Source organism: Schistocerca nitens, chromosome 4, assembly GCF_023898315.1.
Source record: "Schistocerca nitens isolate TAMUIC-IGC-003100 chromosome 4, iqSchNite1.1, whole genome shotgun sequence".
In the NCBI taxonomy this organism is placed as follows: domain Eukaryota; kingdom Metazoa; phylum Arthropoda; class Insecta; order Orthoptera; family Acrididae; genus Schistocerca; species Schistocerca nitens.
Window position 1 is genome coordinate 793,845,811 of NC_064617.1, and position 25,456 is coordinate 793,871,266.

The window sequence follows — 25,456 nt, forward strand, 5'->3', positions numbered from 1 at the left end:
GCAGCACGCAGTAGACCGTACTTGGACGGTCGCGTGCTATTTCTGAACTCTAACGTCGGCCTGGCCCAACAGGCCGCTGTGTTCAGGTGCCGCAAGGGCGATGTACTGTAACCTCGGGCAGTGCTGCGTTCCGTTGAAAAAGCTGCGGCAGCAGTTTAATCTAGCAAGTAGGGAAAGCACGTGTAGCAACACAACAGATTCTTGAGAAAGCGCAAACTGTCTATCTCTAATATGCGAGACTTACCAAGTTTCCTGTAACGTTGCTTGCAACGTGCCTCGGTAGCGCAGTAGGTAGCGCGTAAGTCTCATAATCTTAAGGTCGTGAGTTCGATCCTCACCCGGGGCATTTAATTTGCTGTACATCATGGCTGAATTAACGGCGTTGCTGTTGCTAGGGAACGAACTTAATTGTCGTTCGTTATCCACAAGGAGGCTACACCTCAGCGTCAATATGTTTATTTCCAATTATGACAACGTACAACTTTGATCTTTCTCTTCCCTTGTTATGAGTAAAATAATGAATAGTCAATTTCGAGCTGTGCGCCATGCCAGTCTGTAGGCGCAAATATGCTCGCAAACAGAGAACACCACTGAGACCAGATTCAGCACGAAATACGAGAGGAGACGGAGAAGATCTCACGCTTATCGAGCAAATCCGGTGTGGTCTAGTGGCTAGGATACCTGGCTTTCACCCAGGAGGCCCGGGTTCGATTCCCGGTACCGGAACGGAAGTTTTTGCGCACACAACGCTCCATGTTTTGGCCTTCGAACTGTCGTTTGTCGCCCACCCTCCGGAGCTTCGGCCGAACGTAATCGGGGAAAACAGGCACATGATGCAATTACTGTCGGCACCGGAATAAAGGGAGAAGTGGCACTGGTCCGCTGTTGGGCTGCTACCAGCGTCAGTGGGAAGTCGGTGAAGTCGCCAGTTGCGGCAGAAGCCAGCTGTTACCGTAGTACGCCTACACACGCGTTCCAGTTATTCACATTGCTTGCAGCCGCTCCATCCGCAACAAGGGTGAGCCCGGATAGCTCAGTCGGTAGAGCATTAGGCTTTTAACCTAAGGGTCCAGGGTTCAAGTCCCTGTCCGGGCGAAGATTTTAACGTTTCCGCAATGGCTCGTCTCGTAGCGATGGTAGCCCTGCCGTAATCAGTGCACAGAGTTCGTTTCCTGTCAACATTCTGCGCAGACCGGTTGCATTTCTCACGATTCCAGGGAAACTTCAGTTACGAGCAGTCGTGGCCGAGTGGTTAAGGCGTCTGACTAGAAATCAGATTCCCTCTGGGAGCGTAGGTTCGAGTCCTACCGACTGCGTCGGTTTTTTTCTTTTTTTGTTTAAGAAGAACGAGCAGAAAATTTCGCAGTTTGCCTGTCGTTTTGGTACCTCTCCACACCTCGCCTCTCACAGCCGTTTATAGTGCCTGTCATTTTGATAAGGGCGAATTCCAAGCGTCAGCTTTCGCGTCAGCCGAGCAAAGTCGGGACAAGTCGGGACATACTACAGGATGGTCTGCGTGGAGCAACGACGAAAAAAACCTTCATGTAACAGCACGCGGCTCACATACTCATACGAAAAAACCAGCGCCACTTGCGGTGGCCGGGAATCGAACCCGGATCAACTGCTTGGAAGGCAACTATGCTCACCATTACACCACCACCGCACAGCCGCTGCTCGCAACGCCCCGCTGTGTCGGCTTCCCGCCCGCCAGCAGCGGCCCACGGTGATAGTAGCTGCAGGCGCTTTTCGAGGTAGGAGGGTGCATCCACACGCATTCGGGTAGCGCCTCCACGCACGCTGCGTCTTTGGGCAAGACTAGTCGCCGCGGCCGCAAGGTTACTCACACGATAGTGATGAGCATTCGTTTTAAGGCAATGTAGTGGAGGACTCCACGTGTGTAGCACTTTTTTCGGTTGTATCCGACGTCGCTGGGTGGCAATCCCACTTTCCCATGCAGAAAAGTGCTCGGGAAGCACGGGCAGCTTGTCGAGCATCGGTGGTTCAATGGCATGTGCCTCAGTAGTGCAGTAGGCAGCGCGTAAGTCTCATAATCGTAAGGCTTGCCGGCACGATAGCTCAGCGTGTTCGGTCTGAGAGTTATCTGCCCTCTGTAATAAAAGACCGAGTCAACGATGAACTTGAACGGGCGTCATCGGACGTCCGCCCCCAACAAATGCAAGGAAAGAAATGGGAACAAAAAAAAAAAAAAATTGGTGAATGCTCGCTTAGCATGCGGACGGCCCGGGTTCGATTCCCGGCCGATGCATCGTTCTGCTGTTCTCGCTATAATGCTGCCGCGCCGATTCCTCGCCTGAGCTGCGTCAGCCTCAGGAATGTATAGCAGGATTCGCTGTGAGAAGAACCATACACGCAGCACGCAGTAGACCGTACTTGGACGGTCGCGTGCTATTTCTGAACTCTAACGTCGGCCTGGCCCAACAGGCCGCTGTGTTCAGGTGCCGCAAGGGCGATGTACTGTAACCTCGGGCAGTGCTGCGTTCCGTTGAAAAAGCTGCGGCAGCAGTTTAATCTAGCAAGTAGGGAAAGCACGTGTAGCAACACAACAGATTCTTGAGAAAGCGCAAACTGTCTATCTCTAATATGCGAGACTTACCAAGTTTCCTGTAACGTTGCTTGCAACGTGCCTCGGTAGCGCAGTAGGTAGCGCGTAAGTCTCATAATCTTAAGGTCGTGAGTTCGATCCTCACCCGGGGCATTTAATTTGCTGTACATCATGGCTGAATTAACGGCGTTGCTGTTGCTAGGGAACGAACTTAATTGTCGTTCGTTATCCACAAGGAGGCTACACCTCAGCGTCAATATGTTTATTTCCAATTATGACAACGTACAACTTTGATCTTTCTCTTCCCTTGTTATGAGTAAAATAATGAATAGTCAATTTCGAGCTGTGCGCCATGCCAGTCTGTAGGCGCAAATATGCTCGCAAACAGAGAACACCACTGAGACCAGATTCAGCACGAAATACGAGAGGAGACGGAGAAGATCTCACGCTTATCGAGCAAATCCGGTGTGGTCTAGTGGCTAGGATACCTGGCTTTCACCCAGGAGGCCCGGGTTCGATTCCCGGTACCGGAACGGAAGTTTTTGCGCACACAACGCTCCATGTTTTGGCCTTCGAACTGTCGTTTGTCGCCCACCCTCCGGAGCTTCGGCCGAACGTAATCGGGGAAAACAGGCACATGATGCAATTACTGTCGGCACCGGAATAAAGGGAGAAGTGGCACTGGTCCGCTGTTGGGCTGCTACCAGCGTCAGTGGGAAGTCGGTGAAGTCGCCAGTTGCGGCAGAAGCCAGCTGTTACCGTAGTACGCCTACACACGCGTTCCAGTTATTCACATTGCTTGCAGCCGCTCCATCCGCAACAAGGGTGAGCCCGGATAGCTCAGTCGGTAGAGCATTAGGCTTTTAACCTAAGGGTCCAGGGTTCAAGTCCCTGTCCGGGCGAAGATTTTAACGTTTCCGCAATGGCTCGTCTCGTAGCGATGGTAGCCCTGCCGTAATCAGTGCACAGAGTTCGTTTCCTGTCAACATTCTGCGCAGACCGGTTGCATTTCTCACGATTCCAGGGAAACTTCAGTTACGAGCAGTCGTGGCCGAGTGGTTAAGGCGTCTGACTAGAAATCAGATTCCCTCTGGGAGCGTAGGTTCGAGTCCTACCGACTGCGTCGGTTTTTTTCTTTTTTTGTTTAAGAAGAACGAGCAGAAAATTTCGCAGTTTGCCTGTCGTTTTGGTACCTCTCCACACCTCGCCTCTCACAGCCGTTTATAGTGCCTGTCATTTTGATAAGGGCGAATTCCAAGCGTCAGCTTTCGCGTCAGCCGAGCAAAGTCGGGACAAGTCGGGACATACTACAGGATGGTCTGCGTGGAGCAACGACGAAAAAAACCTTCATGTAACAGCACGCGGCTCACATACTCATACGAAAAAACCAGCGCCACTTGCGGTGGCCGGGAATCGAACCCGGATCAACTGCTTGGAAGGCAACTATGCTCACCATTACACCACCACCGCACAGCCGCTGCTCGCAACGCCCCGCTGTGTCGGCTTCCCGCCCGCCAGCAGCGGCCCACGGTGATAGTAGCTGCAGGCGCTTTTCGAGGTAGGAGGGTGCATCCACACGCATTCGGGTAGCGCCTCCACGCACGCTGCGTCTTTGGGCAAGACTAGTCGCCGCGGCCGCAAGGTTACTCACACGATAGTGATGAGCATTCGTTTTAAGGCAATGTAGTGGAGGACTCCACGTGTGTAGCACTTTTTTCGGTTGTATCCGACGTCGCTGGGTGGCAATCCCACTTTCCCATGCAGAAAAGTGCTCGGGAAGCACGGGCAGCTTGTCGAGCATCGGTGGTTCAATGGCATGTGCCTCAGTAGTGCAGTAGGCAGCGCGTAAGTCTCATAATCGTAAGGCTTGCCGGCACGATAGCTCAGCGTGTTCGGTCTGAGAGTTATCTGCCCTCTGTAATAAAAGACCGAGTCAACGATGAACTTGAACGGGCGTCATCGGACGTCCGCCCCCAACAAATGCAAGGAAAGAAATGGGAACAAAAAAAAAAAAAAATTGGTGAATGCTCGCTTAGCATGCGGACGGCCCGGGTTCGATTCCCGGCCGATGCATCGTTCTGCTGTTCTCGCTATAATGCTGCCGCGCCGATTCCTCGCCTGAGCTGCGTCAGCCTCAGGAATGTATAGCAGGATTCGCTGTGAGAAGAACCATACACGCAGCACGCAGTAGACCGTACTTGGACGGTCGCGTGCTATTTCTGAACTCTAACGTCGGCCTGGCCCAACAGGCCGCTGTGTTCAGGTGCCGCAAGGGCGATGTACTGTAACCTCGGGCAGTGCTGCGTTCCGTTGAAAAAGCTGCGGCAGCAGTTTAATCTAGCAAGTAGGGAAAGCACGTGTAGCAACACAACAGATTCTTGAGAAAGCGCAAACTGTCTATCTCTAATATGCGAGACTTACCAAGTTTCCTGTAACGTTGCTTGCAACGTGCCTCGGTAGCGCAGTAGGTAGCGCGTAAGTCTCATAATCTTAAGGTCGTGAGTTCGATCCTCACCCGGGGCATTTAATTTGCTGTACATCATGGCTGAATTAACGGCGTTGCTGTTGCTAGGGAACGAACTTAATTGTCGTTCGTTATCCACAAGGAGGCTACACCTCAGCGTCAATATGTTTATTTCCAATTATGACAACGTACAACTTTGATCTTTCTCTTCCCTTGTTATGAGTAAAATAATGAATAGTCAATTTCGAGCTGTGCGCCATGCCAGTCTGTAGGCGCAAATATGCTCGCAAACAGAGAACACCACTGAGACCAGATTCAGCACGAAATACGAGAGGAGACGGAGAAGATCTCACGCTTATCGAGCAAATCCGGTGTGGTCTAGTGGCTAGGATACCTGGCTTTCACCCAGGAGGCCCGGGTTCGATTCCCGGTACCGGAACGGAAGTTTTTGCGCACACAACGCTCCATGTTTTGGCCTTCGAACTGTCGTTTGTCGCCCACCCTCCGGAGCTTCGGCCGAACGTAATCGGGGAAAACAGGCACATGATGCAATTACTGTCGGCACCGGAATAAAGGGAGAAGTGGCACTGGTCCGCTGTTGGGCTGCTACCAGCGTCAGTGGGAAGTCGGTGAAGTCGCCAGTTGCGGCAGAAGCCAGCTGTTACCGTAGTACGCCTACACACGCGTTCCAGTTATTCACATTGCTTGCAGCCGCTCCATCCGCAACAAGGGTGAGCCCGGATAGCTCAGTCGGTAGAGCATTAGGCTTTTAACCTAAGGGTCCAGGGTTCAAGTCCCTGTCCGGGCGAAGATTTTAACGTTTCCGCAATGGCTCGTCTCGTAGCGATGGTAGCCCTGCCGTAATCAGTGCACAGAGTTCGTTTCCTGTCAACATTCTGCGCAGACCGGTTGCATTTCTCACGATTCCAGGGAAACTTCAGTTACGAGCAGTCGTGGCCGAGTGGTTAAGGCGTCTGACTAGAAATCAGATTCCCTCTGGGAGCGTAGGTTCGAGTCCTACCGACTGCGTCGGTTTTTTTCTTTTTTTGTTTAAGAAGAACGAGCAGAAAATTTCGCAGTTTGCCTGTCGTTTTGGTACCTCTCCACACCTCGCCTCTCACAGCCGTTTATAGTGCCTGTCATTTTGATAAGGGCGAATTCCAAGCGTCAGCTTTCGCGTCAGCCGAGCAAAGTCGGGACAAGTCGGGACATACTACAGGATGGTCTGCGTGGAGCAACGACGAAAAAAACCTTCATGTAACAGCACGCGGCTCACATACTCATACGAAAAAACCAGCGCCACTTGCGGTGGCCGGGAATCGAACCCGGATCAACTGCTTGGAAGGCAACTATGCTCACCATTACACCACCACCGCACAGCCGCTGCTCGCAACGCCCCGCTGTGTCGGCTTCCCGCCCGCCAGCAGCGGCCCACGGTGATAGTAGCTGCAGGCGCTTTTCGAGGTAGGAGGGTGCATCCACACGCATTCGGGTAGCGCCTCCACGCACGCTGCGTCTTTGGGCAAGACTAGTCGCCGCGGCCGCAAGGTTACTCACACGATAGTGATGAGCATTCGTTTTAAGGCAATGTAGTGGAGGACTCCACGTGTGTAGCACTTTTTTCGGTTGTATCCGACGTCGCTGGGTGGCAATCCCACTTTCCCATGCAGAAAAGTGCTCGGGAAGCACGGGCAGCTTGTCGAGCATCGGTGGTTCAATGGCATGTGCCTCAGTAGTGCAGTAGGCAGCGCGTAAGTCTCATAATCGTAAGGCTTGCCGGCACGATAGCTCAGCGTGTTCGGTCTGAGAGTTATCTGCCCTCTGTAATAAAAGACCGAGTCAACGATGAACTTGAACGGGCGTCATCGGACGTCCGCCCCCAACAAATGCAAGGAAAGAAATGGGAACAAAAAAAAAAAAAAATTGGTGAATGCTCGCTTAGCATGCGGACGGCCCGGGTTCGATTCCCGGCCGATGCATCGTTCTGCTGTTCTCGCTATAATGCTGCCGCGCCGATTCCTCGCCTGAGCTGCGTCAGCCTCAGGAATGTATAGCAGGATTCGCTGTGAGAAGAACCATACACGCAGCACGCAGTAGACCGTACTTGGACGGTCGCGTGCTATTTCTGAACTCTAACGTCGGCCTGGCCCAACAGGCCGCTGTGTTCAGGTGCCGCAAGGGCGATGTACTGTAACCTCGGGCAGTGCTGCGTTCCGTTGAAAAAGCTGCGGCAGCAGTTTAATCTAGCAAGTAGGGAAAGCACGTGTAGCAACACAACAGATTCTTGAGAAAGCGCAAACTGTCTATCTCTAATATGCGAGACTTACCAAGTTTCCTGTAACGTTGCTTGCAACGTGCCTCGGTAGCGCAGTAGGTAGCGCGTAAGTCTCATAATCTTAAGGTCGTGAGTTCGATCCTCACCCGGGGCATTTAATTTGCTGTACATCATGGCTGAATTAACGGCGTTGCTGTTGCTAGGGAACGAACTTAATTGTCGTTCGTTATCCACAAGGAGGCTACACCTCAGCGTCAATATGTTTATTTCCAATTATGACAACGTACAACTTTGATCTTTCTCTTCCCTTGTTATGAGTAAAATAATGAATAGTCAATTTCGAGCTGTGCGCCATGCCAGTCTGTAGGCGCAAATATGCTCGCAAACAGAGAACACCACTGAGACCAGATTCAGCACGAAATACGAGAGGAGACGGAGAAGATCTCACGCTTATCGAGCAAATCCGGTGTGGTCTAGTGGCTAGGATACCTGGCTTTCACCCAGGAGGCCCGGGTTCGATTCCCGGTACCGGAACGGAAGTTTTTGCGCACACAACGCTCCATGTTTTGGCCTTCGAACTGTCGTTTGTCGCCCACCCTCCGGAGCTTCGGCCGAACGTAATCGGGGAAAACAGGCACATGATGCAATTACTGTCGGCACCGGAATAAAGGGAGAAGTGGCACTGGTCCGCTGTTGGGCTGCTACCAGCGTCAGTGGGAAGTCGGTGAAGTCGCCAGTTGCGGCAGAAGCCAGCTGTTACCGTAGTACGCCTACACACGCGTTCCAGTTATTCACATTGCTTGCAGCCGCTCCATCCGCAACAAGGGTGAGCCCGGATAGCTCAGTCGGTAGAGCATTAGGCTTTTAACCTAAGGGTCCAGGGTTCAAGTCCCTGTCCGGGCGAAGATTTTAACGTTTCCGCAATGGCTCGTCTCGTAGCGATGGTAGCCCTGCCGTAATCAGTGCACAGAGTTCGTTTCCTGTCAACATTCTGCGCAGACCGGTTGCATTTCTCACGATTCCAGGGAAACTTCAGTTACGAGCAGTCGTGGCCGAGTGGTTAAGGCGTCTGACTAGAAATCAGATTCCCTCTGGGAGCGTAGGTTCGAGTCCTACCGACTGCGTCGGTTTTTTTCTTTTTTTGTTTAAGAAGAACGAGCAGAAAATTTCGCAGTTTGCCTGTCGTTTTGGTACCTCTCCACACCTCGCCTCTCACAGCCGTTTATAGTGCCTGTCATTTTGATAAGGGCGAATTCCAAGCGTCAGCTTTCGCGTCAGCCGAGCAAAGTCGGGACAAGTCGGGACATACTACAGGATGGTCTGCGTGGAGCAACGACGAAAAAAACCTTCATGTAACAGCACGCGGCTCACATACTCATACGAAAAAACCAGCGCCACTTGCGGTGGCCGGGAATCGAACCCGGATCAACTGCTTGGAAGGCAACTATGCTCACCATTACACCACCACCGCACAGCCGCTGCTCGCAACGCCCCGCTGTGTCGGCTTCCCGCCCGCCAGCAGCGGCCCACGGTGATAGTAGCTGCAGGCGCTTTTCGAGGTAGGAGGGTGCATCCACACGCATTCGGGTAGCGCCTCCACGCACGCTGCGTCTTTGGGCAAGACTAGTCGCCGCGGCCGCAAGGTTACTCACACGATAGTGATGAGCATTCGTTTTAAGGCAATGTAGTGGAGGACTCCACGTGTGTAGCACTTTTTTCGGTTGTATCCGACGTCGCTGGGTGGCAATCCCACTTTCCCATGCAGAAAAGTGCTCGGGAAGCACGGGCAGCTTGTCGAGCATCGGTGGTTCAATGGCATGTGCCTCAGTAGTGCAGTAGGCAGCGCGTAAGTCTCATAATCGTAAGGCTTGCCGGCACGATAGCTCAGCGTGTTCGGTCTGAGAGTTATCTGCCCTCTGTAATAAAAGACCGAGTCAACGATGAACTTGAACGGGCGTCATCGGACGTCCGCCCCCAACAAATGCAAGGAAAGAAATGGGAACAAAAAAAAAAAAAAATTGGTGAATGCTCGCTTAGCATGCGGACGGCCCGGGTTCGATTCCCGGCCGATGCATCGTTCTGCTGTTCTCGCTATAATGCTGCCGCGCCGATTCCTCGCCTGAGCTGCGTCAGCCTCAGGAATGTATAGCAGGATTCGCTGTGAGAAGAACCATACACGCAGCACGCAGTAGACCGTACTTGGACGGTCGCGTGCTATTTCTGAACTCTAACGTCGGCCTGGCCCAACAGGCCGCTGTGTTCAGGTGCCGCAAGGGCGATGTACTGTAACCTCGGGCAGTGCTGCGTTCCGTTGAAAAAGCTGCGGCAGCAGTTTAATCTAGCAAGTAGGGAAAGCACGTGTAGCAACACAACAGATTCTTGAGAAAGCGCAAACTGTCTATCTCTAATATGCGAGACTTACCAAGTTTCCTGTAACGTTGCTTGCAACGTGCCTCGGTAGCGCAGTAGGTAGCGCGTAAGTCTCATAATCTTAAGGTCGTGAGTTCGATCCTCACCCGGGGCATTTAATTTGCTGTACATCATGGCTGAATTAACGGCGTTGCTGTTGCTAGGGAACGAACTTAATTGTCGTTCGTTATCCACAAGGAGGCTACACCTCAGCGTCAATATGTTTATTTCCAATTATGACAACGTACAACTTTGATCTTTCTCTTCCCTTGTTATGAGTAAAATAATGAATAGTCAATTTCGAGCTGTGCGCCATGCCAGTCTGTAGGCGCAAATATGCTCGCAAACAGAGAACACCACTGAGACCAGATTCAGCACGAAATACGAGAGGAGACGGAGAAGATCTCACGCTTATCGAGCAAATCCGGTGTGGTCTAGTGGCTAGGATACCTGGCTTTCACCCAGGAAGCCCGGGTTCGATTCCCGGTACCGGAACGGAAGTTTTTGCGCACACAACGCTCCATGTTTTGGCCTTCGAACTGTCGTTTGTCGCCCACCCTCCGGAGCTTCGGCCGAACGTAATCGGGGAAAACAGGCACATGATGCAATTACTGTCGGCACCGGAATAAAGGGAGAAGTGGCACTGGTCCGCTGTTGGGCTGCTACCAGCGTCAGTGGGAAGTCGGTGAAGTCGCCAGTTGCGGCAGAAGCCAGCTGTTACCGTAGTACGCCTACACACGCGTTCCAGTTATTCACATTGCTTGCAGCCGCTCCATCCGCAACAAGGGTGAGCCCGGATAGCTCAGTCGGTAGAGCATTAGGCTTTTAACCTAAGGGTCCAGGGTTCAAGTCCCTGTCCGGGCGAAGATTTTAACGTTTCCGCAATGGCTCGTCTCGTAGCGATGGTAGCCCTGCCGTAATCAGTGCACAGAGTTCGTTTCCTGTCAACATTCTGCGCAGACCGGTTGCATTTCTCACGATTCCAGGGAAACTTCAGTTACGAGCAGTCGTGGCCGAGTGGTTAAGGCGTCTGACTAGAAATCAGATTCCCTCTGGGAGCGTAGGTTCGAGTCCTACCGACTGCGTCGGTTTTTTTCTTTTTTTGTTTAAGAAGAACGAGCAGAAAATTTCGCAGTTTGCCTGTCGTTTTGGTACCTCTCCACACCTCGCCTCTCACAGCCGTTTATAGTGCCTGTCATTTTGATAAGGGCGAATTCCAAGCGTCAGCTTTCGCGTCAGCCGAGCAAAGTCGGGACAAGTCGGGACATACTACAGGATGGTCTGCGTGGAGCAACGACGAAAAAAACCTTCATGTAACAGCACGCGGCTCACATACTCATACGAAAAAACCAGCGCCACTTGCGGTGGCCGGGAATCGAACCCGGATCAACTGCTTGGAAGGCAACTATGCTCACCATTACACCACCACCGCACAGCCGCTGCTCGCAACGCCCCGCTGTGTCGGCTTCCCGCCCGCCAGCAGCGGCCCACGGTGATAGTAGCTGCAGGCGCTTTTCGAGGTAGGAGGGTGCATCCACACGCATTCGGGTAGCGCCTCCACGCACGCTGCGTCTTTGGGCAAGACTAGTCGCCGCGGCCGCAAGGTTACTCACACGATAGTGATGAGCATTCGTTTTAAGGCAATGTAGTGGAGGACTCCACGTGTGTAGCACTTTTTTCGGTTGTATCCGACGTCGCTGGGTGGCAATCCCACTTTCCCATGCAGAAAAGTGCTCGGGAAGCACGGGCAGCTTGTCGAGCATCGGTGGTTCAATGGCATGTGCCTCAGTAGTGCAGTAGGCAGCGCGTAAGTCTCATAATCGTAAGGCTTGCCGGCACGATAGCTCAGCGTGTTCGGTCTGAGAGTTATCTGCCCTCTGTAATAAAAGACCGAGTCAACGAGAACTTGAACGGGCGTCATCGGACGTCCGCCCCCAACAAATGCAAGGAAAGAAATGGGAACAAAAAAAAAAAAAAATTGGTGAATGCTCGCTTAGCATGCGGACGGCCCGGGTTCGATTCCCGGCCGATGCATCGTTCTGCTGTTCTCGCTATAATGCTGCCGCGCCGATTCCTCGCCTGAGCTGCGTCAGCCTCAGGAATGTATAGCAGGATTCGCTGTGAGAAGAACCATACACGCAGCACGCAGTAGACCGTACTTGGACGGTCGCGTGCTATTTCTGAACTCTAACGTCGGCCTGGCCCAACAGGCCGCTGTGTTCAGGTGCCGCAAGGGCGATGTACTGTAACCTCGGGCAGTGCTGCGTTCCGTTGAAAAAGCTGCGGCAGCAGTTTAATCTAGCAAGTAGGGAAAGCACGTGTAGCAACACAACAGATTCTTGAGAAAGCGCAAACTGTCTATCTCTAATATGCGAGACTTACCAAGTTTCCTGTAACGTTGCTTGCAACGTGCCTCGGTAGCGCAGTAGGTAGCGCGTAAGTCTCATAATCTTAAGGTCGTGAGTTCGATCCTCACCCGGGGCATTTAATTTGCTGTACATCATGGCTGAATTAACGGCGTTGCTGTTGCTAGGGAACGAACTTAATTGTCGTTCGTTATCCACAAGGAGGCTACACCTCAGCGTCAATATGTTTATTTCCAATTATGACAACGTACAACTTTGATCTTTCTCTTCCCTTGTTATGAGTAAAATAATGAATAGTCAATTTCGAGCTGTGCGCCATGCCAGTCTGTAGGCGCAAATATGCTCGCAAACAGAGAACACCACTGAGACCAGATTCAGCACGAAATACGAGAGGAGACGGAGAAGATCTCACGCTTATCGAGCAAATCCGGTGTGGTCTAGTGGCTAGGATACCTGGCTTTCACCCAGGAGGCCCGGGTTCGATTCCCGGTACCGGAACGGAAGTTTTTGCGCACACAACGCTCCATGTTTTGGCCTTCGAACTGTCGTTTGTCGCCCACCCTCCGGAGCTTCGGCCGAACGTAATCGGGGAAAACAGGCACATGATGCAATTACTGTCGGCACCGGAATAAAGGGAGAAGTGGCACTGGTCCGCTGTTGGGCTGCTACCAGCGTCAGTGGGAAGTCGGTGAAGTCGCCAGTTGCGGCAGAAGCCAGCTGTTACCGTAGTACGCCTACACACGCGTTCCAGTTATTCACATTGCTTGCAGCCGCTCCATCCGCAACAAGGGTGAGCCCGGATAGCTCAGTCGGTAGAGCATTAGGCTTTTAACCTAAGGGTCCAGGGTTCAAGTCCCTGTCCGGGCGAAGATTTTAACGTTTCCGCAATGGCTCGTCTCGTAGCGATGGTAGCCCTGCCGTAATCAGTGCACAGAGTTCGTTTCCTGTCAACATTCTGCGCAGACCGGTTGCATTTCTCACGATTCCAGGGAAACTTCAGTTACGAGCAGTCGTGGCCGAGTGGTTGCGGCGAGCAGACGTGCCCGTCGCGAGCTCCGCTAGCAGCTGTGTTTACATCGTTGGTCGCCGTGGTTTGCAGCGGCCTGGTGTCTTTACTCCGCGTGTTTCTTCTCTTTTTGTAAGTTGTAAAGGATTCATTGTGAAAAATGGTGACGTACAACCGGTGTAATACTATTCAGTTGTTATTTGATCGCGAATTTCCGCGTCCCACGGCTTTTGAAATCCATCATTGGATCAGATCGGAATTGCAAATTGACCCAGCTTTGCTAGATGGTGTACATTTAGATTTTATTGTTAATTCGGTGTTCTTGAAAATTCTTGATAGTGAACTATGTGAGCGTTTGGTGGCCGTCAACGGCGGGGTTCGGAAATTTAAACATGCTGACGGAAACATTAGTGATGTTAAAGTGCTACATGCCGGTTATGGTATTCGTAACGTGAAAGTTTTCCATCTGCCATTTGAAGTGCCCTTAGATGAAATTCGCCGTGCATTAAGTTTATATGGGACTATCTTTGCTGTCACTAAAGATTATTGGTCGTCCGCGTATGTTTATCAATGTGATAACGGTGTACGTACTGTACGGATGGACTTAAAAAAACACATTCCGTCCTTTGTTATCATAGGCGGCCATAGGGCCTTCATCTCCTACACCGGCCAACCTCCAACGTGCTCTCTCTGCCATTCCACTGAACATATGCGGAATTCTTGTCCCCGACGGCGCCCTGTGCAGTTGCCCCTAGACAACTCAGGTAGTTACGCGGGTGCCCTCCTTAGAGGTTCTCCGCCACTGGCTGAGTCGCTAGATCGTGATCCGGTTGTAGTGGGTATGTCTGTTCTTTCTAGTGTACCTGTTGTTCCACGTACGCCTGTTGTTGACACTGTCCCTGACATTAGCACTGAATGTCGTCCGACCAACCGTTCTGCTCCGTTGCAGGAGACGACTTCCGCGGCTTCGCTTGTTGATGAACGTGTTCCGAGCGTTCTGGAATCAGGTGCTCCTACTGCCGCAGTTTGCGAGACCGAGCCTGCCTCTATGGTTCCCCAATGTCAAACGTCCTCCCCATGTGATGTTGCAACTTCGGTGCCAGTTGTGTCGGACATCCCTACTGGGGATTGCGCACCTACTGCTTCTCCCGACAAGGTCGCGGACTCCAACCCATCCCCCAGTACCATTGCTGCTCCAGCGAATACCTTGCGCATTTCTCCACCTCACGCGGAGAATTTGGTTATGGATGTAGAACCGCACTCTGTGGCCTCAGTGGGGAACGTAAAAACTAAGTTGCGGGACACTGACTTTGCCTCGCAGCGAGAAAAACGCGTTCGCGAGCAAAGTCGGCAACTTAAGGGTATGCTAGGAAAGGGTACCGGCGGCCGGGAAATTTCGCCCCCGTCGAAAAAGATTAGTACTGATACGGCTTCTCGTAAACAGCGCAATTCGCAGACTCGCGCGTCAAGGAAAACCCCGTCGGGAGACACTACCGGCGGCAGTCTGTCGGACGGCGACACGACAACTCCTGCGCCGCTCTCCTGGGCGGACGATGTTGACATGTAACTGCCACGGTAGCCTCCTTTCCGTCTCCGGTGCGTCTGCGCCTTCTCGGTGACCCCCATTCCAACATTTATCTCTGTGCCCTACACCCATGCGTCCCATAGCTACATGGTTAAAATAGCCACCTTAAATATCAACTGTATTGCGGCTCCTCAGAAATTGCAAGTCTTGGCGAATTTTATCCAACATTGTCGGTACGATTTTATTTTTCTGCAGGAAGTGAGCGTTGTGTCCCTTGATGTTTTAACGGGGTATTCCGCCATTTTTAATGTCGACCCGGAAGCTAGGTGTGGTACCGCTATCTTATATAAGTCTGCAGAAGAGCCGACGAGAGTCAAACGACTACCGACCGGCAGAGGAATCTCGTGCGTTATCGGAGGACTGCAACTAGTTAACATTTACGCTCCGTCTGGCACCAGTTTAAAGAGGGCGAGAGCGAGATTTTTCATTGAAGATGTACCCACCTTGATTGGTAGCCCGACGCTGCCCGTCGTATTGGGGGGCGATTTTAATTGTGTGGTTGCGGACGCTGATCAGTTTCCCACGGCTCATAAGTGCGTCGACTTTGATCGTCTGATTGCAAGCTTCCAGTTAGCAGATGTGTGGCGTGCTCTCTATCCTCAACGGCAAGTCTTTACGTATTTCTATCGCAATGGGGCTAGTAGACTTGATAGGCTCTATGTGTCGACCTGCATAGCAGATCACCTAATTAGTGCCGACGTCGCCCCTGTCTGTTTTTCCGATCACTGCGCCTTCTTCTGCGACCTTCGCGCGCCGCAACTCCGCCAGTTCCGTCGATCTCGGGTGTGGAAGTTTAACGTGACCCATGTCCGTGCCCCCTCGTTGCGTCGGCAGGTACACGATACGCTCTCTTCCTGCAGCGAAAAACTGGCTAACTATGCCTCGGTTGTCAATTGGTGGGTTCACCTGGCCAAACCGTCTATCCGTGCTGTTTTAAAGTGTTTTAGCGCCGAAGCTGCGCTGTGGAAACACAGAACCACTGAATATTATTATCAGATTTTAAAAGATGCCGTCTCTCTACCAGATATTGTTGATGACCAATTTCTGATTCAGTTAAAAGCTGTGAAAGCTCAAATTTTTAAATTGCAAGCCCAAGATTTTCAGGGCTCCTTACTTAGAAGCCGCTGTGTAGGGACGTTTGAGGAGTCACCGACTATTCACCATATCGAAAGAGAGCGGAGACGGGGTGCCACTAAATTTATTCGGTGTCTTCGACTGGAGACTGGGGAGCGACTCACCGCTGAGAGGGACATTCGTGCGCATATTTTTGCTCACTTTAGTGCCGCGTTTCAACGTAGCGACCACGATAGGGCGGCCGCACATGTACTCATGGGTGAAATGCGGAACCTGCTGACACGTGAGGACAATGACACCCTCCTTTCCGCCATTGCGACGGAGGACATGAGCGATGCACTCAGATCGTCTGCTCGCAACAAGTCCCCAGGCCCTGACGGAATTCCTTTAGAATTCTACCTCGAGTTCTGGGATCTCTTCGAACCTATCCTCACAAAGGTCGCAAATGAATTGTTGAGTGGCCTTCCGTGTCCGGCAGAGTTCCTAGAGGGTATCGTCATTCTTCTCCCTAAGACCACTGGGGCTGATACAGTTGAAAACTTTCGCCCGATCACGCTGTTGAACAGTGACTACAAACTTTTCAGCAAATGCGTCGCAACCAGGCTGCACATTGTGATGCGAAAAATCATTAGCCCTTTCCAGATGTGCGCTGTGACAGGGAGGGGTATCCTTGCCGCCGTGAGCACGTATAGGGACGTCGTGGCTCACACTGCTGCCACACGGACTCCAGGGGCGATTCTCTCGATTGATTTTAAGAAGGCATTTGATAGGATTAACCACGATTACCTCTTTGCCTTGTTAGGTCACATCGGATTTCATATGAACTTTGTCTCCGCCCTTCAAAATGTCCTCACGAGAGCGTCTTCTCGCATTCTGATAAATGGCACCCTTTCGGCTCCCTTTAGGATTGCACGGTCTGTGCGGCAAGGGTGTCCCCTCTCTATGTCCCTCTTTGTTATCGCTCTTGACCCCCTCCTCCGCCGGATTGGGCGCACTGTCAGTGGGATCGATGTGGAGGGTGTGCGGGCGTCGTGCGTTGCGTACGCCGACGATGTCGGCGTCTTCATACGACAAGGAAAGGACATCTCTTTAGTTAAACCTGTGTTCAATCTGTTTGCCCAGGCTACAGGTGCCGAACTGAACCCGCATAAGACGGTGTTGCTCCCAATAGGTGCCTGTCGCAACTATGCTGCCGACTCATGGTACACCATAGCTGCCTCCCACATGTTGCTCGGCATTCACTTCTTTGCTTGCCCCATAAAGATGGCCGCTCACAACTGGCGCCGTATTTCGACAACTGTCAAGGGTCTCATGGTTCGTCACGCCACCCGGCAATTACATCTTCTCCAGCGTGTCGAGTTGATCAATGTTCACATTCTGGCTAAAGCGTGGTATGTAGCCCAAGTGCTCAACGTCCCACCTCCGTTGGCACGCACGATCAGCCAAGCAGCACACTGGCTGCTGTGGCGTGGTCATATTTTCAAGGTGAAACTTACCACATGTACCCAGCCTCCGTCTCGCGGTGGACTAGGTCTCGTCGATGTCAGAAAGAAATGTTCTGCCTTGCTTGTCAACAGAATTGCCGCCATTGTCGAGAACAGCCCCCACAGTACTACGGCTGCCCTCTTCCACGCCCATGAGCCCCTTTCTGACAGTGCACCGATCAATGTCTCGCAGATACCTTACAAGCTTGCTGTATACAGAGATTTTTTCTTGTCTCGCAGTTATCATGTTTCACTAGCTCGCGACCGCAGGACGCGGTCTGCAACTTCTTTGTATCATGAGATGGTCGGTTTGCCACCACCGAACGCCTTAGTACGTCAATATCCCCACAACAACTGGGTTCTTGTTTGGCAAAACGTCAGCAACAAGTTGTTGTCGCCAGAAGTGCGAAGCACGTGGTATACGGTTATTACTCGCACTGTGACTACCAACGATCGGCTGGCGGCTATTCACCTTATTCCGTCCTCTAAATGCGAGTCCTGTGACGAACGGGCTACACTTGAGCATCGTTTTCTTTGCAAAACCACACGAGATGTATGGGCTATTTCCTGCGATATGCTCGCACTCATTAACAGGACTAACAAACGGTCGTTCTCCCCCCTCACGGCTATGATTCCCGACATTAAACCTTTTCCGCAATCTAAACGAAATGCTACAGTGTGGATTTTGGGGCATACCACCTACGCTATATTTGCCAAAAATATAAGTGATCCAGTCGACTACTTATTTTATCTGTGGGAGCGCCATAAAACGCTCCGGAGGACCGCCTCATATCAGAGGTGTTTTCAGCGCTTTTTGCAAATCCCCATTGAACAGCAATTTCGGAAAGTCTTCAATCTGGCACCGACTGTCCTCCAAACTTAATGAAGACGTCGATCGTGGTCCTGAAATGTGAACAGATGTAATAGCGTCTTGACGTTACGAAAGCACTCGGAAACTGAAAACTGACGAAGAAACTAGACACACATTGAAATGCAAAACAATGGAATAAGGAATTACTTTCTTTCTTCCTTTTCTCCTGATTGTTTTCATAACATTCTCTTTTTGCTTTCTTTGACATTGGAACGCACTTTCGTTTTATTTCGAGTGTGAATTGTACTCCCTTTCGAGGGCTTATTCTTCCTCTCTTTCATTTGGTATTTCGCTTTCTTCTTTCCTACGGGGATCGCTTGTTTTGAAATTCTATGTTGCCTATTTGCTCGCTTCTTTCCGTGAAGACAGCACATTCACAATTCTCCATTCCTTTCACACTCCTTTCCAAGAGAGGTGTTGGTTTTTCGTTGCCAAATTATGTGCCATTTTATCTTTTTCCCATTATGGATACATGGAATTTGCTCATTTCTTCTCTCAGGTTCGTTTCCTAATTTCATGTCCCGGTAGAGTTGAGGGCTTCTAAGTTCTTCGTGTTTTCTTTTCTTCTCCCACTGCGCTTCTTGTCGTTCTCTTCCAGCAGGAAACACTGCATTTCTTTAGTTTTGAGGCGATATTTTCGTTTCCTTTGTGGCTCTAATTATTTTTTTTTCCTCTTTCTCCAGCCACTGAGCTCCAATGTTCTGTTGCACATTCTTCATCACGCCAGTCGGCAATTAATAAATAAAAAAATAAAAAAAAAAAACAAAAGAACCAAGCAAAACCAATTAAAAAAAAATTTAAACCAACAAAAAAAAAACAAAAAAAATCCTAGTAGCCCAAAAAAACCAAAAAAAAAAACAGTCTCTTACAACAGCCTCAGGAGACAACTTGGTGACAGGTCTGGGGGAGACATTTTGGCCAGGCCTCGGGACATTCGACCCCTGCCCTCTTTGCCTCTGCCTGCCTGTTGCTCTGGTTGCATCTTTGGTAAAAAAAAAAAAAAAAAAAAAAGTAAAAAAAAAAAGTAAAAAACAAAAAGTCCTACGGGCTGCGTGCGATTTTGTGTAAAGAGGAGCAAAAATTTTCGCACACACGTGACATGCGTGGGCGAATGAAAAAAAAAACATAAAAATAAATAAAAAAACAAAAAAAAAGATAATAAAAAAAAAAAAAAAAGTCCTGCCGACTGCGAAACTTTTCTCGCTCTCACAAGATGAACGTTCAGTTGCGTCACTAAAAAACAAAAAAAAAAAAAAAAAAAAAAAAAAATAAAAAAAAAAAGAAAGAAAAAAAAAAAAAAAAAAAAAAGTCCTACCGGCTGCGTGCGATTTTGCGTAAAGAAGAGCAAATATTTTCACACGCATGAACGCGGGTGCAAACCAATGACGCCACTCTCAACAAGACGAAAATTTAAGAATACAGAGTTCCGCGACGGCCGCTGCTTCCTGTGGTTACCGGTTCACCACGCACTGACGCTGGGACTGCAGAAAGCCGTCGCAGGCCCACGAGTGCGCTCCCGTCATTTTCTCGCGCCGACGCCGAGTTTGTGAGTACACACATGTGCTTGGAAGTTTTGTACAGAGCGAACATTCATTTCTTTTTAAGAATCGTAATTCAGTCATTCGAGTGCGGCAAAAGCAATGGTACAGCGTTTCTTTTCTTAAGATCTCGCAGCTACTTGCAAGTATGTCCACCGCTTAAGAGGACAGAAAACTAGCGTCAGCGGTGCGTCAGTGGGAAGTCGGTGAAGTCGCCATTGGAGCCATAAGCCAGTAATTACGACATGTGAATCAGTCGCTCATCACGCAGCTGTACGATAGCTCAGTCGGTAGAGCGTTAGGTTTTCAACCAAAGGGAGTTGGGTCCAAGCCTCTGCCTGGGCGAAAATTAACACACTTTCGTAACGGCTAATGTGCTGGCGATGGAAACACTAGAGAAAAGAGTGAGGCCAAGGCGCTTTAAAAAAAAAAAAAAGAAAAAAAAAAAAAAAAAAAAAAAAAGTCCTACCGACTGCGTCAGTTTTTTTCTTTTTTTGTTTAAGAAGAACGAGCAGAAAATTTCGCAGTTTGCCTGTCGTTTTGGTACCTCTCCACACCTCGCCTCTCACAGCCGTTTATAGTGCCTGTCATTTTGATAAGGGCGAATTCCAAGCGTCAGCTTTCGCGTCAGCCGAGCAAAGTCGGGACAAGTCGGGACATACTACAGGATGGTCTGCGTGGAGCAACGACGAAAAAAACCTTCATGTAACAGCACGCGGCTCACATACTCATACGAAAAAACCAGCGCCACTTGCGGTGGCCGGGAATCGAACCCGGATCAACTGCTTGGAAGGCAACTATGCTCACCATTACACCACCACCGCACAGCCGCTGCTCGCAACGCCCCGCTGTGTCGGCTTCCCGCCCGCCAGCAGCGGCCCACGGTGATAGTAGCTGCAGGCGCTTTTCGAGGTAGGAGGGTGCATCCACACGCATTCGGGTAGCGCCTCCACGCACGCTGCGTCTTTGGGCAAGACTAGTCGCCGCGGCCGCAAGGTTACTCACACGATAGTGATGAGCATTCGTTTTAAGGCAATGTAGTGGAGGACTCCACGTGTGTAGCACTTTTTTCGGTTGTATCCGACGTCGCTGGGTGGCAATCCCACTTTCCCATGCAGAAAAGTGCTCGGGAAGCACGGGCAGCTTGTCGAGCATCGGTGGTTCAATGGCATGTGCCTCAGTAGTGCAGTAGGCAGCGCGTAAGTCTCATAATCGTAAGGCTTGCCGGCACGATAGCTCAGCGTGTTCGGTCTGAGAGTTATCTGCCCTCTGTAATAAAAGACCGAGTCAACGATGAACTTGAACGGGCGTCATCGGACGTCCGCCCCCAACAAATGCAAGGAAAGAAATGGGAACAAAAAAAAAAAAAAATTGGTGAATGCTCGCTTAGCATGCGGACGGCCCGGGTTCGATTCCCGGCCGATGCATCGTTCTGCTGTTCTCGCTATAATGCTGCCGCGCCGATTCCTCGCCTGAGCTGCGTCAGCCTCAGGAATGTATAGCAGGATTCGCTGTGAGAAGAACCATACACGCAGCACGCAGTAGACCGTACTTGGACGGTCGCGTGCTATTTCTGAACTCTAACGTCGGCCTGGCCCAACAGGCCGCTGTGTTCAGGTGCCGCAAGGGCGATGTACTGTAACCTCGGGCAGTGCTGCGTTCCGTTGAAAAAGCTGCGGCAGCAGTTTAATCTAGCAAGTAGGGAAAGCACGTGTAGCAACACAACAGATTCTTGAGAAAGCGCAAACTGTCTATCTCTAATATGCGAGACTTACCAAGTTTCCTGTAACGTTGCTTGCAACGTGCCTCGGTAGCGCAGTAGGTAGCGCGTAAGTCTCATAATCTTAAGGTCGTGAGTTCGATCCTCACCCGGGGCATTTAATTTGCTGTACATCATGGCTGAATTAACGGCGTTGCTGTTGCTAGGGAACGAACTTAATTGTCGTTCGTTATCCACAAGGAGGCTACACCTCAGCGTCAATATGTTTATTTCCAATTATGACAACGTACAACTTTGATCTTTCTCTTCCCTTGTTATGAGTAAAATAATGAATAGTCAATTTCGAGCTGTGCGCCATGCCAGTCTGTAGGCGCAAATATGCTCGCAAACAGAGAACACCACTGAGACCAGATTCAGCACGAAATACGAGAGGAGACGGAGAAGATCTCACGCTTATCGAGCAAATCCGGTGTGGTCTAGTGGCTAGGATACCTGGCTTTCACCCAGGAGGCCCGGGTTCGATTCCCGGTACCGGAACGGAAGTTTTTGCGCACACAACGCTCCATGTTTTGGCCTTCGAACTGTCGTTTGTCGCCCACCCTCCGGAGCTTCGGCCGAACGTAATCGGGGAAAACAGGCACATGATGCAATTACTGTCGGCACCGGAATAAAGGGAGAAGTGGCACTGGTCCGCTGTTGGGCTGCTACCAGCGTCAGTGGGAAGTCGGTGAAGTCGCCAGTTGCGGCAGAAGCCAGCTGTTACCGTAGTACGCCTACACACGCGTTCCAGTTATTCACATTGCTTGCAGCCGCTCCATCCGCAACAAGGGTGAGCCCGGATAGCTCAGTCGGTAGAGCATTAGGCTTTTAACCTAAGGGTCCAGGGTTCAAGTCCCTGTCCGGGCGAAGATTTTAACGTTTCCGCAATGGCTCGTCTCGTAGCGATGGTAGCCCTGCCGTAATCAGTGCACAGAGTTCGTTTCCTGTCAACATTCTGCGCAGACCGGTTGCATTTCTCACGATTCCAGGGAAACTTCAGTTACGAGCAGTCGTGGCCGAGTGGTTAAGGCGTCTGACTAGAAATCAGATTCCCTCTGGGAGCGTAGGTTCGAGTCCTACCGACTGCGTCGGTTTTTTTCTTTTTTTGTTTAAGAAGAACGAGCAGAAAATTTCGCAGTTTGCCTGTCGTTTTGGTACCTCTCCACACCTCGCCTCTCACAGCCGTTTATAGTGCCTGTCATTTTGATAAGGGCGAATTCCAAGCGTCAGCTTTCGCGTCAGCCGAGCAAAGTCGGGACAAGTCGGGACATACTACAGGATGGTCTGCGTGGAGCAACGACGAAAAAAACCTTCATGTAACAGCACGCGGCTCACATACTCATACGAAAAAACCAGCGCCACTTGCGGTGGCCGGGAATCGAACCCGGATCAACTGCTTGGAAGGCAACTATGCTCACCATTACACCACCACCGCACAGCCGCTGCTCGCAACGCCCCGCTGTGTCGGCTTCCCGCCCGCCAGCAGCGGCCCACGGTGATAGTAGCTGCAGGCGCTTTTCGAGGTAGGAGGGTGCATCCACACGCATTCGGGTAGCGCCTCCACGCACGCTGCGTCTTTGGGCAAGACTAGTCGCCGCGGCCGCAAGGTTACTCACACGATAGTGATGAGCATTCGTTTTAAGGCAATGTAGTGGAGGACTCCACGTGTGTAGCACTTTTTTCGGTTGTATCCGACGTCGCTGGGTGGCAATCCCACTTTCCCATGCAGAAAAGTGCTCGGGAAGCACGGGCAGCTTGTCGAGCATCGGTGGTTCAATGGCATGTGCCTCAGTAGTGCAGTAGGCAGCGCGTAAGTCTCATAATCGTAAGGCTTGCCGGCACGATAGCTCAGCGTGTTCGGTCTGAGAGTTATCTGCCCTCTGTAATAAAAGACCGAGTCAACGATGAACTTGAACGGGCGTCATCGGACGTCCGCCCCCAACAAATGCAAGGAAAGAAATGGGAACAAAAAAAAAAAAAAATTGGTGAATGCTCGCTTAGCATGCGGACGGCCCGGGTTCGATTCCCGGCCGATGCATCGTTCTGCTGTTCTCGCTATAATGCTGCCGCGCCGATTCCTCGCCTGAGCTGCGTCAGCCTCAGGAATGTATAGCAGGATTCGCTGTGAGAAGAACCATACACGCAGCACGCAGTAGACCGTACTTGGACGGTCGCGTGCTATTTCTGAACTCTAACGTCGGCCTGGCCCAACAGGCCGCTGTGTTCAGGTGCCGCAAGGGCGATGTACTGTAACCTCGGGCAGTGCTGCGTTCCGTTGAAAAAGCTGCGGCAGCAGTTTAATCTAGCAAGTAGGGAAAGCACGTGTAGCAACACAACAGATTCTTGAGAAAGCGCAAACTGTCTATCTCTAATATGCGAGACTTACCAAGTTTCCTGTAACGTTGCTTGCAACGTGCCTCGGTAGCGCAGTAGGTAGCGCGTAAGTCTCATAATCTTAAGGTCGTGAGTTCGATCCTCACCCGGGGCATTTAATTTGCTGTACATCATGGCTGAATTAACGGCGTTGCTGTTGCTAGGGAACGAACTTAATTGTCGTTCGTTATCCACAAGGAGGCTACACCTCAGCGTCAATATGTTTATTTCCACTTATGACAACGTACAACTTTGATCTTTCTCTTCCCTTGTTATGAGTAAAATAATGAATAGTCAATTTCGAGCTGTGCGCCATGCCAGTCTGTAGGCGCAAATATGCTCGCAAACAGAGAACACCACTGAGACCAGATTCAGCACGAAATACGAGAGGAGACGGAGAAGATCTCACGCTTATCGAGCAAATCCGGTGTGGTCTAGTGGCTAGGATACCTGGCTTTCACCCAGGAGGCCCGGGTTCGATTCCCGGTACCGGAACGGAAGTTTTTGCGCACACAACGCTCCATGTTTTGGCCTTCGAACTGTCGTTTGTCGCCCACCCTCCGGAGCTTCGGCCGAACGTAATCGGGGAAAACAGGCACATGATGCAATTACTGTCGGCACCGGAATAAAGGGAGAAGTGGCACTGGTCCGCTGTTGGGCTGCTACCAGCGTCAGTGGGAAGTCGGTGAAGTCGCCAGTTGCGGCAGAAGCCAGCTGTTACCGTAGTACGCCTACACACGCGTTCCAGTTATTCACATTGCTTGCAGCCGCTCCATCCGCAACAAGGGTGAGCCCGGATAGCTCAGTCGGTAGAGCATTAGGCTTTTAACCTAAGGGTCCAGGGTTCAAGTCCCTGTCCGGGCGAAGATTTTAACGTTTCCGCAATGGCTCGTCTCGTAGCGATGGTAGCCCTGCCGTAATCAGTGCACAGAGTTCGTTTCCTGTCAACATTCTGCGCAGACCGGTTGCATTTCTCACGATTCCAGGGAAACTTCAGTTACGAGCAGTCGTGGCCGAGTGGTTAAGGCGTCTGACTAGAAATCAGATTCCCTCTGGGAGCGTAGGTTCGAGTCCTACCGACTGCGTCGGTTTTTTTCTTTTTTTGTTTAAGAAGAACGAGCAGAAAATTTCGCAGTTTGCCTGTCGTTTTGGTACCTCTCCACACCTCGCCTCTCACAGCCGTTTATAGTGCCTGTCATTTTGATAAGGGCGAATTCCAAGCGTCAGCTTTCGCGTCAGCCGAGCAAAGTCGGGACAAGTCGGGACATACTACAGGATGGTCTGCGTGGAGCAACGACGAAAAAAACCTTCATGTAACAGCACGCGGCTCACATACTCATACGAAAAAACCAGCGCCACTTGCGGTGGCCGGGAATCGAACCCGGATCAACTGCTTGGAAGGCAACTATGCTCACCATTACACCACCACCGCACAGCCGCTGCTCGCAACGCCCCGCTGTGTCGGCTTCCCGCCCGCCAGCAGCGGCCCACGGTGATAGTAGCTGCAGGCGCTTTTCGAGGTAGGAGGGTGCATCCACACGCATTCGGGTAGCGCCTCCACGCACGCTGCGTCTTTGGGCAAGACTAGTCGCCGCGGCCGCAAGGTTACTCACACGATAGTGATGAGCATTCGTTTTAAGGCAATGTAGTGGAGGACTCCACGTGTGTAGCACTTTTTTCGGTTGTATC

General features: G+C 51.2%; 39 non-coding genes across 39 annotated transcripts; 31 read left to right on the plus strand and 8 right to left on the minus strand.

Moving 5' to 3' along the window:
* Positions 1-273: 273 nt before the first annotated feature.
* Trnam-cau (transfer RNA methionine (anticodon CAU)) lies at positions 274-346 on the plus strand. Its single transcript has one exon. It is a non-coding gene; the product is annotated as a tRNA-Met (tRNA).
* Positions 347-654: 308 nt separating this feature from the next.
* Trnae-uuc (transfer RNA glutamic acid (anticodon UUC)) lies at positions 655-726 on the plus strand. The gene has a single exon. It is a non-coding gene; the product is annotated as a tRNA-Glu (tRNA).
* A 296-nt stretch (positions 727-1,022) lies between these two features.
* Trnak-uuu (transfer RNA lysine (anticodon UUU)) lies at positions 1,023-1,095 on the plus strand. The gene has a single exon. It is a non-coding gene; the product is annotated as a tRNA-Lys (tRNA).
* A 139-nt stretch (positions 1,096-1,234) lies between these two features.
* Trnas-aga (transfer RNA serine (anticodon AGA)) lies at positions 1,235-1,316 on the plus strand. The gene has a single exon. It is a non-coding gene; the product is annotated as a tRNA-Ser (tRNA).
* A 275-nt stretch (positions 1,317-1,591) lies between these two features.
* Trnag-ucc (transfer RNA glycine (anticodon UCC)) lies at positions 1,592-1,663 on the minus strand. The gene has a single exon. It is a non-coding gene; the product is annotated as a tRNA-Gly (tRNA).
* Positions 1,664-2,643: 980 nt separating this feature from the next.
* On the plus strand, positions 2,644-2,716 carry Trnam-cau (transfer RNA methionine (anticodon CAU)). Its single transcript has one exon. It is a non-coding gene; the product is annotated as a tRNA-Met (tRNA).
* A 308-nt stretch (positions 2,717-3,024) lies between these two features.
* Positions 3,025-3,096, plus strand: Trnae-uuc (transfer RNA glutamic acid (anticodon UUC)). The gene has a single exon. It is a non-coding gene; the product is annotated as a tRNA-Glu (tRNA).
* Positions 3,097-3,392: 296 nt separating this feature from the next.
* Trnak-uuu (transfer RNA lysine (anticodon UUU)) lies at positions 3,393-3,465 on the plus strand. Its single transcript has one exon. It is a non-coding gene; the product is annotated as a tRNA-Lys (tRNA).
* Positions 3,466-3,604: 139 nt separating this feature from the next.
* On the plus strand, positions 3,605-3,686 carry Trnas-aga (transfer RNA serine (anticodon AGA)). Its single transcript has one exon. It is a non-coding gene; the product is annotated as a tRNA-Ser (tRNA).
* Positions 3,687-3,961: 275 nt separating this feature from the next.
* On the minus strand, positions 3,962-4,033 carry Trnag-ucc (transfer RNA glycine (anticodon UCC)). Its single transcript has one exon. It is a non-coding gene; the product is annotated as a tRNA-Gly (tRNA).
* A 980-nt stretch (positions 4,034-5,013) lies between these two features.
* On the plus strand, positions 5,014-5,086 carry Trnam-cau (transfer RNA methionine (anticodon CAU)). Its single transcript has one exon. It is a non-coding gene; the product is annotated as a tRNA-Met (tRNA).
* A 308-nt stretch (positions 5,087-5,394) lies between these two features.
* On the plus strand, positions 5,395-5,466 carry Trnae-uuc (transfer RNA glutamic acid (anticodon UUC)). Its single transcript has one exon. It is a non-coding gene; the product is annotated as a tRNA-Glu (tRNA).
* A 296-nt stretch (positions 5,467-5,762) lies between these two features.
* Trnak-uuu (transfer RNA lysine (anticodon UUU)) lies at positions 5,763-5,835 on the plus strand. The gene has a single exon. It is a non-coding gene; the product is annotated as a tRNA-Lys (tRNA).
* A 139-nt stretch (positions 5,836-5,974) lies between these two features.
* Positions 5,975-6,056, plus strand: Trnas-aga (transfer RNA serine (anticodon AGA)). Its single transcript has one exon. It is a non-coding gene; the product is annotated as a tRNA-Ser (tRNA).
* Positions 6,057-6,331: 275 nt separating this feature from the next.
* Trnag-ucc (transfer RNA glycine (anticodon UCC)) lies at positions 6,332-6,403 on the minus strand. Its single transcript has one exon. It is a non-coding gene; the product is annotated as a tRNA-Gly (tRNA).
* Positions 6,404-7,383: 980 nt separating this feature from the next.
* On the plus strand, positions 7,384-7,456 carry Trnam-cau (transfer RNA methionine (anticodon CAU)). The gene has a single exon. It is a non-coding gene; the product is annotated as a tRNA-Met (tRNA).
* A 308-nt stretch (positions 7,457-7,764) lies between these two features.
* On the plus strand, positions 7,765-7,836 carry Trnae-uuc (transfer RNA glutamic acid (anticodon UUC)). The gene has a single exon. It is a non-coding gene; the product is annotated as a tRNA-Glu (tRNA).
* A 296-nt stretch (positions 7,837-8,132) lies between these two features.
* On the plus strand, positions 8,133-8,205 carry Trnak-uuu (transfer RNA lysine (anticodon UUU)). Its single transcript has one exon. It is a non-coding gene; the product is annotated as a tRNA-Lys (tRNA).
* A 139-nt stretch (positions 8,206-8,344) lies between these two features.
* On the plus strand, positions 8,345-8,426 carry Trnas-aga (transfer RNA serine (anticodon AGA)). Its single transcript has one exon. It is a non-coding gene; the product is annotated as a tRNA-Ser (tRNA).
* Positions 8,427-8,701: 275 nt separating this feature from the next.
* On the minus strand, positions 8,702-8,773 carry Trnag-ucc (transfer RNA glycine (anticodon UCC)). Its single transcript has one exon. It is a non-coding gene; the product is annotated as a tRNA-Gly (tRNA).
* A 980-nt stretch (positions 8,774-9,753) lies between these two features.
* Trnam-cau (transfer RNA methionine (anticodon CAU)) lies at positions 9,754-9,826 on the plus strand. Its single transcript has one exon. It is a non-coding gene; the product is annotated as a tRNA-Met (tRNA).
* A 308-nt stretch (positions 9,827-10,134) lies between these two features.
* Trnae-uuc (transfer RNA glutamic acid (anticodon UUC)) lies at positions 10,135-10,206 on the plus strand. Its single transcript has one exon. It is a non-coding gene; the product is annotated as a tRNA-Glu (tRNA).
* Positions 10,207-10,502: 296 nt separating this feature from the next.
* Trnak-uuu (transfer RNA lysine (anticodon UUU)) lies at positions 10,503-10,575 on the plus strand. Its single transcript has one exon. It is a non-coding gene; the product is annotated as a tRNA-Lys (tRNA).
* Positions 10,576-10,714: 139 nt separating this feature from the next.
* Trnas-aga (transfer RNA serine (anticodon AGA)) lies at positions 10,715-10,796 on the plus strand. The gene has a single exon. It is a non-coding gene; the product is annotated as a tRNA-Ser (tRNA).
* A 275-nt stretch (positions 10,797-11,071) lies between these two features.
* On the minus strand, positions 11,072-11,143 carry Trnag-ucc (transfer RNA glycine (anticodon UCC)). Its single transcript has one exon. It is a non-coding gene; the product is annotated as a tRNA-Gly (tRNA).
* Positions 11,144-12,122: 979 nt separating this feature from the next.
* Positions 12,123-12,195, plus strand: Trnam-cau (transfer RNA methionine (anticodon CAU)). Its single transcript has one exon. It is a non-coding gene; the product is annotated as a tRNA-Met (tRNA).
* A 308-nt stretch (positions 12,196-12,503) lies between these two features.
* Positions 12,504-12,575, plus strand: Trnae-uuc (transfer RNA glutamic acid (anticodon UUC)). Its single transcript has one exon. It is a non-coding gene; the product is annotated as a tRNA-Glu (tRNA).
* A 296-nt stretch (positions 12,576-12,871) lies between these two features.
* Trnak-uuu (transfer RNA lysine (anticodon UUU)) lies at positions 12,872-12,944 on the plus strand. Its single transcript has one exon. It is a non-coding gene; the product is annotated as a tRNA-Lys (tRNA).
* Positions 12,945-20,387: 7,443 nt separating this feature from the next.
* Trnag-ucc (transfer RNA glycine (anticodon UCC)) lies at positions 20,388-20,459 on the minus strand. Its single transcript has one exon. It is a non-coding gene; the product is annotated as a tRNA-Gly (tRNA).
* Positions 20,460-21,439: 980 nt separating this feature from the next.
* Positions 21,440-21,512, plus strand: Trnam-cau (transfer RNA methionine (anticodon CAU)). The gene has a single exon. It is a non-coding gene; the product is annotated as a tRNA-Met (tRNA).
* A 308-nt stretch (positions 21,513-21,820) lies between these two features.
* On the plus strand, positions 21,821-21,892 carry Trnae-uuc (transfer RNA glutamic acid (anticodon UUC)). The gene has a single exon. It is a non-coding gene; the product is annotated as a tRNA-Glu (tRNA).
* A 296-nt stretch (positions 21,893-22,188) lies between these two features.
* On the plus strand, positions 22,189-22,261 carry Trnak-uuu (transfer RNA lysine (anticodon UUU)). The gene has a single exon. It is a non-coding gene; the product is annotated as a tRNA-Lys (tRNA).
* A 139-nt stretch (positions 22,262-22,400) lies between these two features.
* On the plus strand, positions 22,401-22,482 carry Trnas-aga (transfer RNA serine (anticodon AGA)). Its single transcript has one exon. It is a non-coding gene; the product is annotated as a tRNA-Ser (tRNA).
* A 275-nt stretch (positions 22,483-22,757) lies between these two features.
* Positions 22,758-22,829, minus strand: Trnag-ucc (transfer RNA glycine (anticodon UCC)). The gene has a single exon. It is a non-coding gene; the product is annotated as a tRNA-Gly (tRNA).
* A 980-nt stretch (positions 22,830-23,809) lies between these two features.
* Trnam-cau (transfer RNA methionine (anticodon CAU)) lies at positions 23,810-23,882 on the plus strand. Its single transcript has one exon. It is a non-coding gene; the product is annotated as a tRNA-Met (tRNA).
* Positions 23,883-24,190: 308 nt separating this feature from the next.
* Positions 24,191-24,262, plus strand: Trnae-uuc (transfer RNA glutamic acid (anticodon UUC)). The gene has a single exon. It is a non-coding gene; the product is annotated as a tRNA-Glu (tRNA).
* Positions 24,263-24,558: 296 nt separating this feature from the next.
* Positions 24,559-24,631, plus strand: Trnak-uuu (transfer RNA lysine (anticodon UUU)). The gene has a single exon. It is a non-coding gene; the product is annotated as a tRNA-Lys (tRNA).
* Positions 24,632-24,770: 139 nt separating this feature from the next.
* Positions 24,771-24,852, plus strand: Trnas-aga (transfer RNA serine (anticodon AGA)). Its single transcript has one exon. It is a non-coding gene; the product is annotated as a tRNA-Ser (tRNA).
* Positions 24,853-25,127: 275 nt separating this feature from the next.
* On the minus strand, positions 25,128-25,199 carry Trnag-ucc (transfer RNA glycine (anticodon UCC)). The gene has a single exon. It is a non-coding gene; the product is annotated as a tRNA-Gly (tRNA).
* Between the last annotated feature and the right edge of the window lie 257 nt (positions 25,200-25,456).